Genomic DNA, 18,802 nt, shown 5'->3' with positions numbered 1-18,802 from the left:
ATTGACATTTGTGACCATTGTTCTGGCTTCCAAAGTTATCAGGGTCTGGCCATTCTGGTAAAAAAAAAAAATTGCTATATTTTATAGTAATTCCAAGTTTGAGAGAAAACACCCGAGACCAGATAAAATGCAATATCGAACTATATAACTATATAGAGTAAAGTTTCAAGACATCATGGTATGAGTGAAAAGAGTAGGGGTTCTAGAAGAATGCATTTGAGTCCTAACTTATTATTTACTGTTTTATGACTTTTGGAAATTTAATTATTTTAGTTTGTCAACTGAAGAGAGAACATACTATTCCTTTGCTTGAATCATTCTAAAAATCAAATAAAATTCTATATATTAAAAGGCTAGCCACTATAAGTGTAACAACTGGATGACCAGAGACCAGAACCACCATGACCCCTCCCTGGGCTGGCCCAACACCCAAGCAAGCAGTTAGGGGTAATCAGGAAAACAGGCAGGTAGAGTGGTTAGGGGTGATCAGGCAGGCAGACCAGTAGTTAGTGGTGATCAGGTAAGCAGGTAAGTAGTTAGGGGCAATCAGATAGGCAGACAGCCCCTTGATGGGCTGGCTCCATACCCAAGCCAGTGTTGACTCTGTGGCAGGTGTGTGGCCAGCCAGTGATCACCCCATAGAGGGAGGCCGAGGCCAGCCACACCATCACATCCGACACCTGTCGCCTGCAGAGGGAGGCCACTGGTGGCAGGGGAGGCAGAGGCAGTGCTGCACAGATGGCAAGCAGTGACAACAGTGGGGGTGGGGCCAGCTGCCTGCAGCCAGAGGAAGGAAAGCCTAAAAGGCCCTGATCTCAGGCCAGGCCTAGACACCCTACCCAAGGGATCCCAGACTGTGAGAGGGTGCGGTCTGGGTGAGGGACACCCTCCCCCCGAGTGCACAAATTTTCATGCACCAGACTTCTAGTAGTATATATGAAGTATCTATGGCAAAATTTGAAGCATTATAGGTATTCAATATATGTTAGTTCTCTTTGACTCCATAAGCATGTTGTAGAACATAGGGGAAACATAGTGTCTATGATACCTCCTTAAGGAGGGAAGATAATTGGAAAATAGATACAAGCATACCTCAGAGATATTGCAGATTCAATTCCAGATCATCATAATAAAGCAAATATTGCAATAAAGCAAGTCAGAAGAATTTTTTGTTTTGTTTTCCAGAGTTATGTTTACACTATACTGTAGTTTACTAAGTGTGCAATAGCATTATGTCTAAAAAAACAATAATGTATGTACCTTAATTAAAAAAATACTTTATTGTTAAAAAATGCTAATTATTATCGGACCTTCAGCAAGCCGTAATCATTTGCAGGTGAAGAGTCTTGCCTGATGTTGATGGTTTCTGATTGCTCAGGGTGGTGGTTACTAAAGTTTTGGGTGGCTGTGGCAATTTAAGTAAAGCAATAGTGAAATTTGCCTTATCACTAGAGTCTTCCTTTCAAGAATAATTTCTCTGTAGCATGTGAGAAATTGGAATCAATTCTCTCAAACAGTGTGGCTACTTTTTCAACTTTAGTTCTGTAATATTTGAAATCCTTTATTGTCATTTCAACAATTTTTGCAACATCTTCACCAGGGATAGATTCCATCTCAAGAAACTTTCTTTGCTCATCCATAAGAAGACCTCCCTCCCCTTTTTAAATCCTCATCTGAGGATATTTTCCCACTGATTTGTAGAGAGTGGAAGAGAGAAGGAAAGACAGAGAGAAATGTCGATGTGAGAGAAACACATCGATTGGTTGCCTTCTGCAAGCACCCCAACCGTGGCTAGGGAGGAGCCTGCAACTGAGGTACATGCCCTTGACTGTAATCAAACCTGGGACCCTTAAGTCCACAGGCCAATGCTCTATTCACTGAGCAAAAGTGGCTAGGGCCATAAGAACATTTTATTCATTCATGTTTTTTCATGAGATTGCAGCAATTGAGTCATATCTTCAGGATCCACTTCTAGTTCCCTTGCTATTTCCACTACACCAAATGTTACTTCCTCCTCTAAAATCATCTGTGAGGGCTGGAATCAACTACTTTCAAACTCCCATTACTGTTTATATTTTGACTTATTCCCATGAGTCACAAATGTTCTACATGGCATCAAGAATGTTGTATACTTTCCAAAAGGTTTTCAATTTACTTTGCCCAGATCTACCAGAGGAAGCATTATCTATGGCAGCTATAGCCTTACAAAATGCATTACTTAATAATACTTAGAAGTTGAAATTATTCTTTGATCCATGGGCTTCAGAATAGGTGCTGTGTTAGCAGGCATGCTAAAAACACTAATCTCTTTGCATATCTCCATCACAGCTCTTGGATGACCAGGTGCATTGTCAGTGAGCAGAAATATTTGGAAAGGAATCCTATTTCCTGAGCAGTAATTCTCAATAGTGAGTTTAAAATATTCAGTAAACCACATTGTAAACAGATGTGCTGTCCTTCAGGCTTTGTTGTTCCATTTACAGGGCATAGACAGAGTAGACTTAACTCTTCAGGGCCCTAGGGTTTTTGGGATGGTAAATAAGCATTGGCTTCAACTTAACATCACCAGCTATTTTAGCCCCTTACAAGGGAGTCAGCCTGTTTGCTGAAACTTTGAAGCCAGGCATTGACTTCTCTGTAGCTACAAAAGTCCTAAGTAGTATCTTCTTCCAATATAAGGCTGTTTTCTTTACATTGAAGATCTGATGTTTAGTGCAGCACCTTCATTAATTATCATAGCTAGATCTGGATAACTTGCTGTAGCTTCTACATCAGCACTTGTGAACCAACCTCTGCTAGCTTCAAACTTTTCTTCTGCAGCTTCCTTAACTCTCTCAGCCTTCATAGAATTGAAGAGTTAGGATCTTGCTCTGGATCAGGCTTTGACTTAAGAGAATGCTGTGGCTGATTTGGTCTTCTATCCAGACCCTAAAACTTTCTCCATATCAGCAATAAGGCCATTTCACTTTCTTATAATTTGTGTGTTCATTGGAGTAGCATTTTTAATTTCCTTCAAGAACTTCTCCAGGCTGAAACCAGTTTGGCTCAGTGGATAGAGTGTTGCCTGCAGACTGAAGGGTCCCAGGTTCGATTCTGATCAAGGGCATGTACTTTGGTTGTGGGGACATCCCCAGTAGAGGGTGTGCAAGAGGCAGCTGATCGATGATTCTCATCTATGTTTCTGACTCTCTATATCTCTCTCTTCCTCTCTGTAAAAATCAATAAAATATATAAAAAAAATACTTTTCCATTGCATTCACCAACTTGACAAATTATTTGATGTGTCTTTTTAAATGCCTTTCTTACTAAGCCTAATGATTTTTAGCTTTTGGTTTAAAGTGAGAGACACACGACTCTTCCTTTCACTGTAGGGTACGGATGGGCCTCATTTTTATATTGTTGTGTTTCAAGGAACTGACCACTTGCTGGAGCAGTTCGAACACACATAACATTTATCAAGTTCATTATCTTATTTGGGCATGGTTGGTGGTGAAGCATATGACCTAGACTGCTCCCACATGGGCCTCTGAAATTTTGAAGGAGTGTTGCTAAGACACAGATACGGTTTAACATCATTCCCAGCACAGCAATTGCTTTTGTCTAGTGTAGTGGTGTCCAGCTGTGCCTATGGTAGAGGTGTCAGTGGCAACATCTCACAGATTTTCCCTGAGGACTGATCCACAGTTCCTATCTTCCTTGGCTCTGGTCTTTTTTCCCCAAGCTTTTTTCGCCAGCCCTCCTATTGATTGTGTCATCTGCATTATATATATTTCTAATATTTTATCTTCTTAAGTAAATAGGAATGTATTTTCATTGCTTGCAACCAAGACCTGACTTAATACATAGTGAGTTTTTAGAAATTTCATCTACATTCAACATTTTAGGAATACATGTTTTGTGAGGAAAGATAGATCTATGCTTTAACTTTTGAGGAGATAGAAAAGAGAGTAGTGGACAGGATTAAGTAAAGCTCATCTATAGAGACTTCCTGGAAGTATCTTTTAAAAAGGTTTGGAGGGGGTGGGGAGAAACCAAGATGGCAGCAAAGGTAAACAACTAATCTGCCACCTCGCACAACAATTTCAAAACTACAACTAAAAGACAAAACGTCTATCACCCAGAACCATGGGAAAGCTGGCTAAACAGAAGTCTTAAACTAGAAGGAAAGAAAAAGAAGCACAAACGCTGAAAAGCTGAGATATCTAAATGGGGGGTACGAGAAGAAACTGAACAAAAATCATACACCTATGGATGAGGACAGTAGGTGGGGAGGTAAGGGCAGAGGGTGGGGTGGGGATCAGGTGGAGGGAAGCTGTTCGGGGGGGGGGGGAGGAGAAACAATTGTAATAATATGAACAATAAAGATTTATTAAATTAAAATAAATAAATAAATAAATAAATAAATAAATAAATAAATAAATAGGTTTGGAAGGCACCAATAGATATGGATAAGCTTGGAGAAGTTGAGAAGGCAGAGCAGGAAATAGGCATATCAGTTATATCCAGCCTGGTAACTCATGAAGATCTGAGCATTTTAAAAAAGGAACAATTATTTAATAAAAGAATGAAAGCTGCTAAGCGCCCTCAGAAAAGGATCTCCAGTTTGATGGGTTGGGTGCCATTTCCCATCCAACTTTTATTGCAACAACCTCATCAACTACCATTGAGTTTCAAACCTCCCATTCCTAGGAAACACAATGGAGAGGGCAGAAGTTTGCCAACTGAAAGAAACACCTGGAGAACAACAACATTTTTTTTTTTTCAATTATGCCTTTGACTTTGACTGGGAGTGGAAATTCCACTGAGCACCCAACAGGTGATCTCCTTTGGGCTATGGACAAAGGCCACATGCTTGTACTACTAGTTAAGCTACCTGTTTTTGTGTCCCAGCCAAACATAATGTGCTCCCTATATGAATAGAAGACAGTGAGTCATGCAGCCTCAGAAATTCACTTTCGTGAGAGGATGTGTATTGTGCCTGTGTGTGTGTGATCTGTCCATGACCACAAAATACCATTACTGGCTTTCTGAAAAGTCCCTAAGGGCTTGGGAGAATCCTTCAGAACTACTAGGAGAGATCATAAAGTATCTTCAGGAAGTCTCACAGTGCCACCGAAGAATGAAAACTTCAATAGCCCACTTAAAAAATTGGACTCTCTGGGCCTCTTCAATTATTGGAATACATATAGACATCTGGAGAGCACTAGGCTTCCTTCCTCATTGCCTTGATTTTGTGGTCCTCAGCAGCTGTCAATACCCTGAGTCAAACTCGTTGGGGCTGGGAACAAAGGGTTTTTGTTTGAATCTTAAGATTTTTAAGATATAGAAATGGCAACTTCAAGTGATGACAAGGTACACAATTGCTGTTGAAAGTCAACAGGAAACTTTAAGAGCATACACTAGAGTCTTTGCTTTCCTGTTTCTCTCACTACGTATCCTGTAAATGGGTGGACGAAAACTTTGATGTGAGGGTATTCAGGAGTGTTTAAGCATACAATGAGCTATGTGTTTAAGAAATTGGTTAGTTCCTTTACTCTGTGTTAACTTTTTACTTTGTTATAATTTCAAAATTATAGAAAAGTTGCAAGAAATAGCACAAGGAGCTCATAAATCATATCCAGATTCACTGGTTGTTCATATTTTGTCCTATTTGGTTTATCCTTCTCTTTGTGTCTCTCTTCAAATGTACCACATATACACATATCCCTTTCCTCTATATTTAGAGAAAGAAATAATTTTATTTATTGATTCATACCTATCCTTATTTTTCCCAAAGCTATTTTAAAGCAAGTTGGAGGCATAGTACCTCTTCATGCCTACATATTTCAGTGTTGGAGAATAATGACATATTATATACCCATAGTACAGCTATCAGGTTCAGGAAAATTAACATTAATATTAAGCCTTTATCTACTATACTATGCATATTCCAATTTTTATTTATTTATTTATTTATTTTTATTTTTTTTTAATATATTTTATTGATTTTTTTTGACCCCCTCCCTCCCTCCCACACATCCCCTCCCTCCCCAGAGTTTTGTGTCCATTGGTTGCACTTATATGCATGTATACAAGTCCTTCGGTTGATCTATTATCTCCCCCAGATCTTCCTCCCGTCCCCACTGTAACTTGACAGTCTACTTGTTGATATACTGTCTCTATATCTATCTTATGGTTCACCAGTTTATAATGTTCTTTATTATCCACAAATGAGTGAGGTCATGTGGTGTTTCTCTTTCATTGATTGGCTTATTTCACTCAGCATGATGTTCTCCAATTCCATCCAGGATGCTGCAAATGATGAGAAATCCTTCTTTTTTATGGCAGCATAGTATTCCATTGTGTAGATGTACCATAGTTTTTGGATCCAATCATCTGCTGACGGACACTTAGGCTGTTTCCAAATTCTGGCTATTGTAGATTGTGCTGCTATGAACATAGGGGTGCATATATCCTTTCTGATTGGTGTTTCAAGTTTCTTGGGATATATTCCTAGAAGTGGGATTACTGGGTCAAATGGGAGTTCCATTTTCAGTTTTTTGAGGAAACTCCACACTGTTCTCCACAGTGGTTGCACCAGTCTACATTCCCACCAGCAGTGCGCGAGAGTTCCTTTTTCTCCGCAACCTCGCCAACACTTGTCGTTTGTTGATTTGTTGATGTTGGCCATTCTGACAGGTGTGAGATGGTACCGCATTGTTGTTTTGATTTGCATCTCTCGGATAATTAGTGACTTTGAGCATGTTTTCATGTGCTTTTTGGCCTTCCTTCTGTCTTCTTTTGAAAATATTCTATTTAGGTCCATTGCCCATTTTTTAATTGGATCATTCATCTTCCTTTTATTTAGTTGTATAAGCTGTTTGTAGATGTTGGAGATTAAACCTTTATCAGTGGTAACATTTGCAAATATGTTCTCCCACACAGTGGGCTTTCTTGTTGTTTTGTTGATGGTTTCTTTTGCTGTAAAAAAGCTTTTTATTTTGATGTAGTCCCATTTGTTTATTTTCTCTTTAGCTTCCATTGCACTAGGGGTAGTATCAGTGAAGAAGTTTTTTTGGCATACGTCTGAGATTTTGTTGCCTGTGGATGCTTCAAGTATTTTTATGGTTTCCCGTCTGATGTTTAAGTCCTGTATCCATTTTGAGTTTATTTTTGTGTATGGTGTAAGTTGGTGATCTAGTTTCATTCTTTTGCATGTATCTGTCCAATTTTCCCAACACCATTTATTGAAGAGACTGTCTTGACTCCATTGTATATTAGTGCCTCCTTTGTCAAATATTAATTGAGCATAGTGATTTGGGTTGATATCTGGGTTCTCGATTCGATTCCATTGATCTATATGTCTGTTTTTGTGCCAGTACCAGGCTGTTTTGAGAACAGTGGCTTTGTAATACAGTTTGAAGTCTGGTATTGAGATACCTCCTACTTTACTCTTCTTTCTCAGGATTGCTGTGGCTATTCGGGGTCTTTTATTGTTCCAAATGAACTTTTGGAGAGTTCTTTCTAGGTCAGTGAAATATGCCGTTGGTATTTTAATGGGGAGTGCATTGAACTTATAGATTGCTTTAGGAAGTATGGACATTTTGATGATGTTGATTCTACCAATCCATGAACATGGTATGTTCTTCCATCTGTTTACATCTTCCTCTATTTCTTTTTTCAGTGTCGTGTAGTTTTCCGCAAATAGGTCCTTTACTTCCTTAGTTAAGTTTATTCCTAGGTATCTTAATTTTTTTGGTGCGATCGTAAATGGAATTGCTTTTTTAGTCTCTGTTTCTATAAACTCACTGTTGGTGTATAGAAATGCCATAGATTTCTTGGTGTTAATTTTGTATCCTGCTACATTGCCAAATTCATTTATTAAGCCAATTAGTTTTTTAATGGAGTCTTTTGGGTTTTTTATATACAATATCATGTCGTCTGCAAATAAGGATAACTTTACTTCTTCTTTTCCAATTTGGATGCCTTTTATTTCCTCCTCTTGTCTAATTGCAATGGCTAGTACTTCCAGTACTATGTCAAAGAGGAGTGGCGATAGTGGGCATCCCTGTCTTGTTCCTGTTCTTAGAGGGAATGGTTTTAGTTTTTGCCCATTGAGTATGATGTTTGCTGTGGGTTTATCATATATAGCTTTTATTACGTTGAGGTATGATCCTTGCACTCCCACCTTGTTAAGAGTTTTTATCAGGAAAGGGTGTTGGATTTTATCAAATGCTTTTTCTGCATCAATTGATATGACTATATGATTTTTATCTTTCAACTTGTTTATGTGATGTATCACGTTTATTGATTTGCGGATATTGTACCAACCTTGCATTCCTGGTATAAATCCTACTTGGTCATGGTGTATGATCTTTGTGATGCTCTGCTGGAGCCGATTTGCTAGAATTTTGTTGAGGATTTTGGCATCTATGTTCATGAGGGATATTGGCCTGTAATTCTCTTTCATTGAGTTGTCTTTATCGGGTTTTGGTATTAGGGTGATGCTGGCTTCATAGAAGGAGTTTGGCAGTGTTCCTTCCTCTTGAATTTTTTTGAATAGTCTGAGGAGGATAGGTTTTAGTTCTTCCTTGAATGTTTGGTAAAACTCTCCTGTGAAGCCATCTGGCCCTGGGCTTTTGTTTGCTGGAAGCTTTTTGATGACTGTTTCAATTTCTTCCCAAGTCACTGGTCTATTGAGATTTTTAGATTCTTCCTGATTGAGTTTTGGAAGTTTGTATTTTTCTAGGAATATGTCCATTTCCTCCAGGTTGTTCAGTTTGTTGGAATAGAGTTGTTCGTAGTATTTTGTAACAATCCGTTGTATTTCGGTGGGGTCTGTTGTTATTTCACCTCTTTCATTTCTGATTTTGTTTATTTGGGTCCTCTCTCTTTGTTTCTTGGTTAGCCTGGCTAGAGGTCCATCTATCTTGTTTATTCTTTCAAAGAACCAGCTCTTGGTTTTGTTGATCTTATGTATTGTTTTTTTTGGTCTCTATGTCGTTTATCTCTGCTCTGATTTTTGTTATTTCCTTCCTTCTGCTTACACTGGGTTTTTCTTGTTGCTCCTTTTCTAACTCTTTGAGTTGTAGAGTTAGATTATCTGTTACTATTTTTTCTAGTTTTTTGCAATAGGCTTGTAAGGATATGAACTTCCCTCTCAAAACTGCTTTTGCTGTGTCCCAAAGATTTTGGATTGTTGTGCTTTCATTGTCATTTGTTTCCAGGATGTTTTTAATTTCTTCCTTGATTTCTCTGGTAACCCAGTCCTTGTTTAATAGCAAGCTGTTTAGTCTCCATGTGTTTGATTTCTTTGGATTATTTTTATTGTAGTTAATTTCCAGTTTTATGCCATTATGGTCTGAGAAGATACTTGATATGATTTCTATCTTCTTGAATTTGAAGAGACTTTGCCTATGTCCCAAAATGTGGTCTATCTTTGAGAATGTCCCATGTGCACTTGAGAAGAATGTATATTCTGTGGCTTTGGGGTGGAGTGTCCTGAAGATGTCAATTAATTCCATCTGGTCTAGTGAGTCATTTAGGATTGATATTTCTTTGCTGATTTTTTGTTTAGATGATTTGTCGAAGGGTGACAGTGGGGTATTAAAATCTCCTACTATGATTGTATTGCTATTAATCTCTCCCTTAATGTCCTCTAGCAGTTTTTTAATGTATTTGGTTGCTCCTGTATTGGGTGCATATATATTTACCAGGGTTATTTCTTCTTGTTGGATTGTTCCCTTTAGTATTATGAAGTGGCCTTCATTATCTCTTGTTATGTCCTTCACTCTGAGATCTAATTTGTCAGATATAAGTATTGCTACCCCAGCTTTTTTTTCATTTCCATTTGCCTGGAAAACTTTTTTCCATCCCTTCACCCTCAGTCTGTGTGCATCTCTTTTTCTGAGGTGGGTTTCTTGTAGACAACAGATGTATGGGTCTTGTTTTCTTATCCAATCTGTTACCCTATGTCTTTTGATTGGAGCATTTAATCCATTTACATTTAAGGTTATTATTGATAGGTACTCATTTGACGCCATTTTTATTCTATACCCGTGTTCCTTCTTCACTTCTTATTTCTTTATTTTTACAGTAGACCCTTTAGCATTTCTTGCATTGCTGGTTTGGTGGAGATAAATTCCTTCAGTCTTTTTTTGTCTGTGAAGCTCCTGATTTCCCCTTCAATTTTGATTGATAGCCTTGCTGGGTACAGTATTCTTGGATTCAGACCCTTCCTTTGCATGACTTTGTATATTTCATCCCATTCCCTTCTGGCCTGATAAGTTTCTGTTGAGAAATCAGTTGCTAGTCTGATGGGGGTTCCTTTGTATGTAACTTTCTGTCTCTCTCTGGCTGCTTTTAAGATTCTTACTTTGTCGTTGTTGTTTGCCAATTTAATTATAATGTGCCTTGGAGTCTGTCTTCTGGGATTCATTTTGCTTGGGACTCTGCGGGCATCTTGGATTTGTGTGGGTTTTTTCTTTTCTATTTCAGGAAAGTTTTCTGTCATTATTTCTTGAAATACTTTTTCCATGTCTACCTCAGTTTCCTTTCCTTCTGGAACCCCTATTATTCGAATATTATTTTGTTTTGTTTTGTCCCAAAGCTCCCGTAGGCTCTCCTCCTGCTTTTTAATCTTTTTTTCTAGAAGTTGCTCTACTTGGGTATTTTTTTCCATCTTATCTTCTAGCTCACTGATGCGGTCCTCTGCTTCATCTAGTCTACTCTTGATGCTTTCTATTGAGTTCTTCATGGTAGCGATGTCACTTTTCATTTCTTCTTGGTTCTTCTTCAGTTCCTCATGGCTCTCCTTCATTTCCTCATGGTTCTTTCTCATTTCTTCTTGGCTTTTGTCAAATTTCTCTTCCATTCTTTTTAGCCATGCTATGATCATTACTCTGAATTCTTGCTCTGGCAGGCTGCTTACCTCTGGCTCGTTTACTTCCTTTTCTGGTGATGCCTGCTTTTCTTTCAAGTGCGGACTATGTTTTTGTCTCCCCATGGCCTCTCTTTTCAGGATGTCTGGTTATGTGGTATTCCTTCTCCTGCGTTGATTTTGAGGTACAAAATACAACACTACCAGGTACAACACAAGCGGCACTTAACAGGAATGTATTTACAATATTAATAACCTCTAATAAAGGTGACCACTAGAGAAAGGCAACTTAGGGGATAGGAGAGAAGGAATAAAGGTAAAAATAAAATAAAGAAAAATTAAAAAAAAAATAAAATTAAAATTAAAAAAAAATTAAGTAAATTAAAAAAAAGAGGGATAAAGAGATAGAAAAAGAAGAAGAAGAAAAAAGTAATGACAAAATGAAGTTGGAAAACAGGGAAAAAAAGAAGAGGGAGAGAGAGAGAGAGAAAGAGAGAGAAGAAGCAAACTAAAAGAGAAATGGGAAACAAACTATATATATGTGGAGAAAATTGCCATAGAAAAAACCTCTGGACCCAGCCAATGCCAGTAACAATACTTGGAGATTAATACAAACTACAATATCCACTATTATTACTAAGGCTATGATATACAGAAGTAAAATAAACAAACAAAAACAGAGGATTTAAAAAAAAATACAAAGCAACAATAACAATACAGGAATAAGCATAACAATTTCACTAAAAGGCATAAAAATTCACAATAATCAACCTTCACACATACAATGCGAAAAGGATAGAGGGGAGAATGGATTTTTTTTTTTTTTTTAACTAGTTAATATAGTGCAGAGATTGGTATTTATACACTTGGATCAGGGGTTGGAACTTAGGTCTATAAGTATAGTGAGAGCTTTAGCAGGGGGTATAGAGAGAGAATAGAGGAAAAACTAAAGCTGGAAAGGGATAGGATAAACTGTAGACTAAAGGGTAAAGTTTAGTAAGAGAGTGATAGTGTAAAGGTTGAGTTGAGATAGGGTTGAATGATGCTATAGTAGAGATTAAAATAGAATGAAGGTTACTCCCAATGTAAAATAAAGAAAAAATAAAATGGTACTAGAGAGAGAAAAAAAAGAAAAGAAAGAAAGAAAAAATAAATAAATAAAAATTTTTTTAAAAAAAATTGCAAAATAACAGTAGTAATAGTGATAGAGATTGAAAAATGTAGTAATTGAAAAGGTAAAATCAAGTAAGGAAAAAAGAAAAAAAATTGTTTCTTAAGTAAAAGATATGAAAAATGAAAATTAAATAAAAGATGTAAAAAATGAAAATAAAATAAAGTATAGCAAAATTAGCATAAAAATGACCAGTACTGGTCACTCACTTCCTCAGTTAATGTATTTGGCACTTCTGATTCTCGGACCAGACAGTCTTGCAGTTCCCAGCTTTCCACTGCACCTCAGTTTTGTAAGGTAGTCCTTAATTTTTAGTAGACTATATCTTAGATATTTGTGTCCATTTATTTTTGATTAATTAAAAGACAAAAGAAAAGAAAGGAAAAAAAAAAAAGAGAAAAAAAAAAAAAAAAGAAGGGCAGTTTGTAATTCAGCTCTTAGGTGTCAGTGTTTCCGGTTTGACCTCCCAGTCTTTTTGGTTGCTCCGGCCTTCTTTCTCTATGGCTCTAGCTGGCAGGGTGCCAGCTGGCTCCCAGACTATCTCTTCTGGCTCCGATCCCTTGTTTCCAGGGAGGCACTTTCTCCCTGCAAATTCCCCAGATATGCCCAACTAGGCTGTCCTTCCCTAGTATTCTGAAGCTAGGGGGTGAAGGGGATCAGGCGCCGAGGTGTCCAGATGTTCCGCCCTTGGCGGGACAACCGCGATTCTTAACACTCTGTCCCGTGTCCCCTGGCTTTTAAAAAAAAAAAAAAAAAAATTCCCGCTTCTGGGGAAGCTTATGCCAAACCCAGCACTAGATGTCGCTGCAGCCTTCTTAGGGCTCAGCTTTGCGGGCGCTCCATGGAGGCGGGGCCGGAACTCCCCGGCTACTGTGGCTGCCGGCACCGCGGGACCGCGATCTCTCAGGCTTTCCCCGCAAATTCTGACCTTTCCGTGGGTGACCGAAGAACTCCTTTGAATCCACGCTCCAGCGCCAAGTCGGGCGTCTCAGCTACTGGATGGACCTCTCCGCAGTGGGCTTTCCAGGCCTCAGAGAAGCCACTCCTTTCTCACAGCACCGCCGCCGCTGCTTCTGCCGCCGCCGCAGCCGCCGCCGGCCGCCGCTGTGGCAGTGTTGGCCACCGGCTGGAAATCCTGTCCAGCGGATCGCTGCCTAGCTTCCTTGAAACCTCTGCTGCCCCTCAGCTGCCAATCAACCCTCCCTGAGCGACTCAGATGTTACTTTTATCTGTTCTGGGACCAGAGTCAGAACAAGTCCAACTGTTCGGTCGCCATCTTCAAGCTCCGCCTCTGTGTGGGTTTTTTCTTTTCTATTTCAGGAAAGTTTTCTGTCATTATTTCTTGAAATACTTTTTCCATGTCTACCTCAGTTTCCTTTCCTTCTGGAACCCCTATTATTCGAATATTATTTTGTTTTGTTTTGTCCCAAAGTTCCCGTAGGCTCTCCTCCTGCTTTTTAATCTTTTTTTCTAGAAGTTGCTCTACTTGGGTATTTATTTCCATCTTATCTTCTAGCTCACTGATGCGGTCCTCTGCTTCATCTAGTCTACTCTTGATGCTTTCTATTGAGTTCTTCATGGTAGCGATGTCACTTTTCATTTCTTCTTGGTTCTTCTTCAGTTCCTCATGGCTCTTCTTCAATTCCTCATGGTTCTTTCTCATTTCTTCTTGGCTTTTGTCAAATTTCTCTTCCATTCTTTTTAGCCATGCTATGATCATTACTCTGAATTCTTGCTCTGGCAGGCTGCTTACCTCTGGCTCGTTTACTTCCTTTTCTGGTGATGCCTGCTTTTCTTTCACGTGCGGACTATGTTTTTGTCTCCCCATGGCCTCTCTTTTCAGGATGTCTGGTTATGTGGTATTCCTTCTCCTGCGTTGATTTTGAGGTACAAAATACAACACTACCAGGTACAACACAAGAGGCACTTAACAGGAATGTATTTACAATATTAATAACCTCTAATAAAGGTGACCACTAGAGAAAGGCAACTTAGGGGATAGGAGAGAAGGATTAAAGGTAAAAATAAAATAAAGAAAAATTAAAAAAAAAAATTAAATTAAAATTAAAAAAAATTAAGTAAATTAAAAAAAAAGAGGGATAAAGAGATAGAAAAAGAAGAAGGAAAAAAAAAGTAATGACAAAATGAAGTTGGAAAACAGGGAAAAAAAAGAAGAGGGAGAGAGAGAGAGAGAAAGAGAGAGAAGAAGCAAACTAAAAGAGAAATGGGAAACAAACTATATATATGTGGAGAAAATTGCCATAGAAAAACCTCTGGACCGAGCGAATGCCAGTAACAATACTTGGAGATTAATACAAACTACAATATCCACTATTATTAAGTAAGGCTATGATATACAGAAGTAAAAGAAACAAACAAAAACAGAGGATTTAAAAAAAAAATACAAAGCAACAATAACAATACAGGAATAAGCATAACAATTTCACTAAAAGGCATAAAAATTCACAATAATCAACCTTCACACATACAATGTGAAAAGGATAGAGGGGAGAATGGATTTTTTTTTTTTTTTTAACTAGTTAATATAGTGCAGAGATTGGTATTTATACACTTGGATCAGGGGTTGGAACTTAGGTCTATAAGTATAGTGAGAGCTTTAGCAGGGGGTATAGAGAGAGAATAGAGGAAAAACTAAAGCCGGAAAGGGATAGGATAAACTGTAGACTAAAGGGTAAAGTTTAGTAAGAGAGTGATAGTGTAAAGGTTGAGTTGAGATAGGGTTGAATGATGCTATAGTAGAGATTAAAATAGAATGAAGGTTACTCCCAATGTAAAATAAAGAAAAAATAAAATGGTACTAGAGAGAGAAAAAAAAGAAAAGAAAAAAAAAATTAATAAAAATTTTTTTTAAAAAATTGCAAAATAGCAGTAGTAATAGTGATGATAGAGATTGAAAAATGTAATAATTGAAAAGGTAAAATAAAGTAAGGAAAAAAGAAAAAAAAATTGTTTCTTAAGTAAAAGATATGAAAAATGAAAATTAAATAAAAGATGTAAAAAATGAAAATAAAATAAAGTATAGCAAAATTAGCATAAAAATGACCAGTACTGGTCACTCACTTCCTCAGTTAATGTGTTTGGCACTTCTGATTCTCGGACCAGACAGTCTTGCAGTTCCCAGCTTTCCACTGCACCTCAGTTTTGTAAGGTAATCCTTAATTTTTAGTAGACTATATCTTAGATATTTGTGTCCATTTATTTTTGATTAATTAAAAGACAAAAGAAAAGAAAGGAAAAAAAAAAAGAGAAAAAAAAAAAAAAAAAAAAAAAAAAAAAAAAAGGCAGTTTGTAATTCAGCTCTTAGGTGTCAGTGTTTCCGGTTTGACCTCCCAGTCTTTTTGGTTGCTCTGGCCTTCTTTCTCTATGGCTCTAGCTGGCAGGGTGCCAGCTGGCTCCCAGACTATCTCTTCTGGCTCCGATCCCTTGTTTCCAGGGAGGCACTTTCTCCCTGCAAATTCCCCGGATATGCCCAACTAGGCTGTTCTTCCCTAGTATTCCGAAGCTAGGGGGTGAAGGGGATCAGGCGCCGAGGTGTCCAGATGTTCCGCCCTTGGCTGGACAGCCGTGATTCTTAACACTCTGTCCCGTGTCCCCTGGCGTTTTTTTAAAATAAAAAAAAATTCCCGCTTCTGGGGAAGCTTATGCCAAACCCAGCACTAGATGTCGCTGCAGCCTTCTTAGGGCTCAGCTTTGCGGGCGCTCCATGGAGGCGGGGCCGGAACTCCCCGGCTACCGTGGCTGCCGGCGCCGCGGGACCGCGATCTCTCAGGCTTTCCCCGCAAACTCTGACCTTTCCGTGGGTGACCGAAGAACTCCTTTGAATCCACGCGCCAGCGCCAACTCGGGGGTCTCAGCTACTGGATGGACCTCTCCGCAGTGGGCTTTCCAGGCCTCAGAGAAGCCACTCCTTTCTCACAGTGCCGCCGCCGCTGCCTCTGCCGCCGCCCCCGCTGCCGCTGCCGCCGCGGCCGCCGCTGTGGCAGTGTTGGCCACCCGGCTGGAAATCCTGTCCAGCGGATCGCCCCCTAGCTTCCTTGAAACCTCTGCTGCCCCTCAGCTGCCAATCAACCCTCCCTGAGCGACTCAGATGTTACTTTTATCCGTTCTGGGACCAGAGTCAGAACAAGTCCGACTGTTCGGTCGCCATCTTCAAGCTCCGCCCCTCGCATATTCCAATTTTTAATTGTCCCTAAAGTACACATTACCATATTTCCCCCCCACCATAAACAGTCCAATCAAGAATCATCTATAACACTTAATTGCCTTGTCTCTTTAGTCTCTCTCAACATGTAATAGTTTTTCAGTTTTTCTTTATCTTTCCTGAGTATTTCAGTTTTTCTTTATCTTTTTATATAGTCTAGGAATCTCTTCTCTAATTCTTCTCATTGCTAAGTTTCTGTTACATATTTCAATTATTGACTTTGGTTCCCTTATCTGTATCAATCTTTCTTTTTTTAAAAAGATATATTTTATTGATTTTTTACAGAGAGGAGGAGAGAGGGATAGAGAGCTAGAAACGTTGATGAAAGAGAAACATCAACCAGCTGCCTCTTGTACACCCGCTACCGGGGATGTGCCCGCAACCAACGTACATACCCCTGACCGGAATCGAACTTGGGACCTTTCAGTCCGCAGACCGACGCTCTACCACTGAGCCAAACCGGTTTCGGCTGTATCAATCTTTCTAATGTCTTACTTCAATCTTTTCTTCATCCTGTGACCAGATTTTCTGCACTCCTTACAGAAAGAGAATTATTTTGTTTGTTTTTCCTGTCAGAGTACTGCAGGCTGCAAAATGGTCCACGTGTTTACTTGGACTTAATTGTCTTACTCTCTTCCTTTAATTCAGTGGTTATCAACATTCTAATGCTGCAACGCTTTAACATAGATCATCATGTTGTGGTGACCCCCAAACATAAAATTATTTTCATTGCTACTTCATAACTGTAATTTTGCCACTGTTATGAATTGTAATGTAAATATCTGTGTTTTCTGATGGCCTTAGGCTTTATAGTCATGACCCACAGGTTGAGAACCGCTAGCAGGGTCACCTAAGACCATTGGAAAACACAGATATTTATATTATGATCCATAACAGTAGCAAAATTACAGTTATGAAGTAGCAACAAAAATAATTTTATGGTTGGGGTCACCACAACGTGAGGAACTGTATTAAAGGGTCTTGGCATTAGGAAGGCTGAGAACCACTGCTTTAATTGATCAATGGTTCAAAGATATCTCTTTCTTTAAAGTATATAAGTTTATCAAGAAAACCAGTATAGTGTATACATCAGCTTGGATTTTTCTCTAACTAAAGGTTAGATCCATTTGGAAAGATTTCAACTATTAGACATGACAGATATGCATTCCAAAATTATTTAGGACATGAATTCAATTGGAATAAATTCTTAAATATCAGGTAAATGTAACCATGTAGATATTCTCAGTCTTCTCATTTATTTACCCTGAATAAAGCAAGGCTCCTGACTTATTTTCTACAAGTTTTCTCCTTAAGCAATTTCTCTTATTTATCTTCTTGGAGGAACTTGAGAGAAGGGACAGCTCTTTCTCATCAAATTCCAAATGATCAATGCTTGGCACTCCTTGCCCTCACTCTATGGTATTTTCTCAAATACAGTGGTAATGCTAGCAACTGGTTCTTGGCAATACACAAGATTCAACTCACCACTCCCAGGTTAGTAAAGAGGAGAAACCTACATAGCGATAGACGCTTAATAATTACCTTGGTTTTTATGAAATTTGAGTGAAATCAAGATGTTCAGAATCAAATTAAGAGCTCTTCAGCATTCGCTGTGGCCTCAGTGAGAACTGGGACTGTCTTCTGAGAAGGGAGCCCTGGTTTCTACCCAAGACCTAAGTTTCCTGGGTAGCTGGGAAAGTTACTTTTCCCTTTAATTTCTTCTTCTGCAAAACAGGGATAATTGTATCACAGATATAATCTATGAAACTGCTATAAAAGAGGTAGCAAAGACCCAAGCACAGCAGTCAGAAATATTCAGTCAGGACCTTGATCATTTATGAGGTTTATTGCGAATCTCTGACCCTGTTTCACATAAAGCATGGCTTACTGATAGAGCAGTGTTCACCCATTTATTTAGAGCAGCATTGGAAAGAGATTATGGTGGACAATGCCTCTGAGGTTTTTGCTATCAAACAACCTGGATTAAGCAGCATTATTCAGAATACAGACTGGCACTGTGATGAAACTGGCATTTGTGGTGGCTGATAAAAAGATGAGATTTATCTTATGAGCACTTTTAGCACTTAGCAGAGTCTCCCTTGTCTGGCCTTGATCTACGTTGTCTCCTCTTCTTCTCATCCCTCAAATGCAGATTCTTGCTCACACTGCACATGATGAGAGGGCACACATCTACATGTTTGTCACACACACACACACACACACACCTTATGGCATGTACCAAACATTGCCTTTCATTAAGTCACTCATTGCCTCTCTTCCAACTGCCCCACCCCACCTACCACCCCCATTGCCAACCCCCACTCTCACCCCCACCCTGTCTGCCTCCCCACCAGCCCCAACCAGCCAGCCAGCCAGCCCTCTCTAGTAGCAACCCTGTGTGGACCTTCCCATACCCTCTCTCTATCCAATTAAATATAACTTGCTCTGGTCTTATTCCTGCTGACTTCCATGTGACAGTCAGCTACACTGCTAAACTAACCTGTTTTAATATGATAATGAACTACTGGCTTTCTCCCACCCTGCCGTTTTC

This window comes from Pipistrellus hanaki, assembly GCF_964339955.1.
Source record: "Pipistrellus hanaki genome assembly, chromosome: 3".
Classification (NCBI taxonomy): Eukaryota; Metazoa; Chordata; class Mammalia; order Chiroptera; family Vespertilionidae; genus Pipistrellus; species Pipistrellus hanaki.
The sequence above is the reverse complement of the archived record's forward strand: the minus strand, read 5'-3'. Positions refer to the sequence as shown.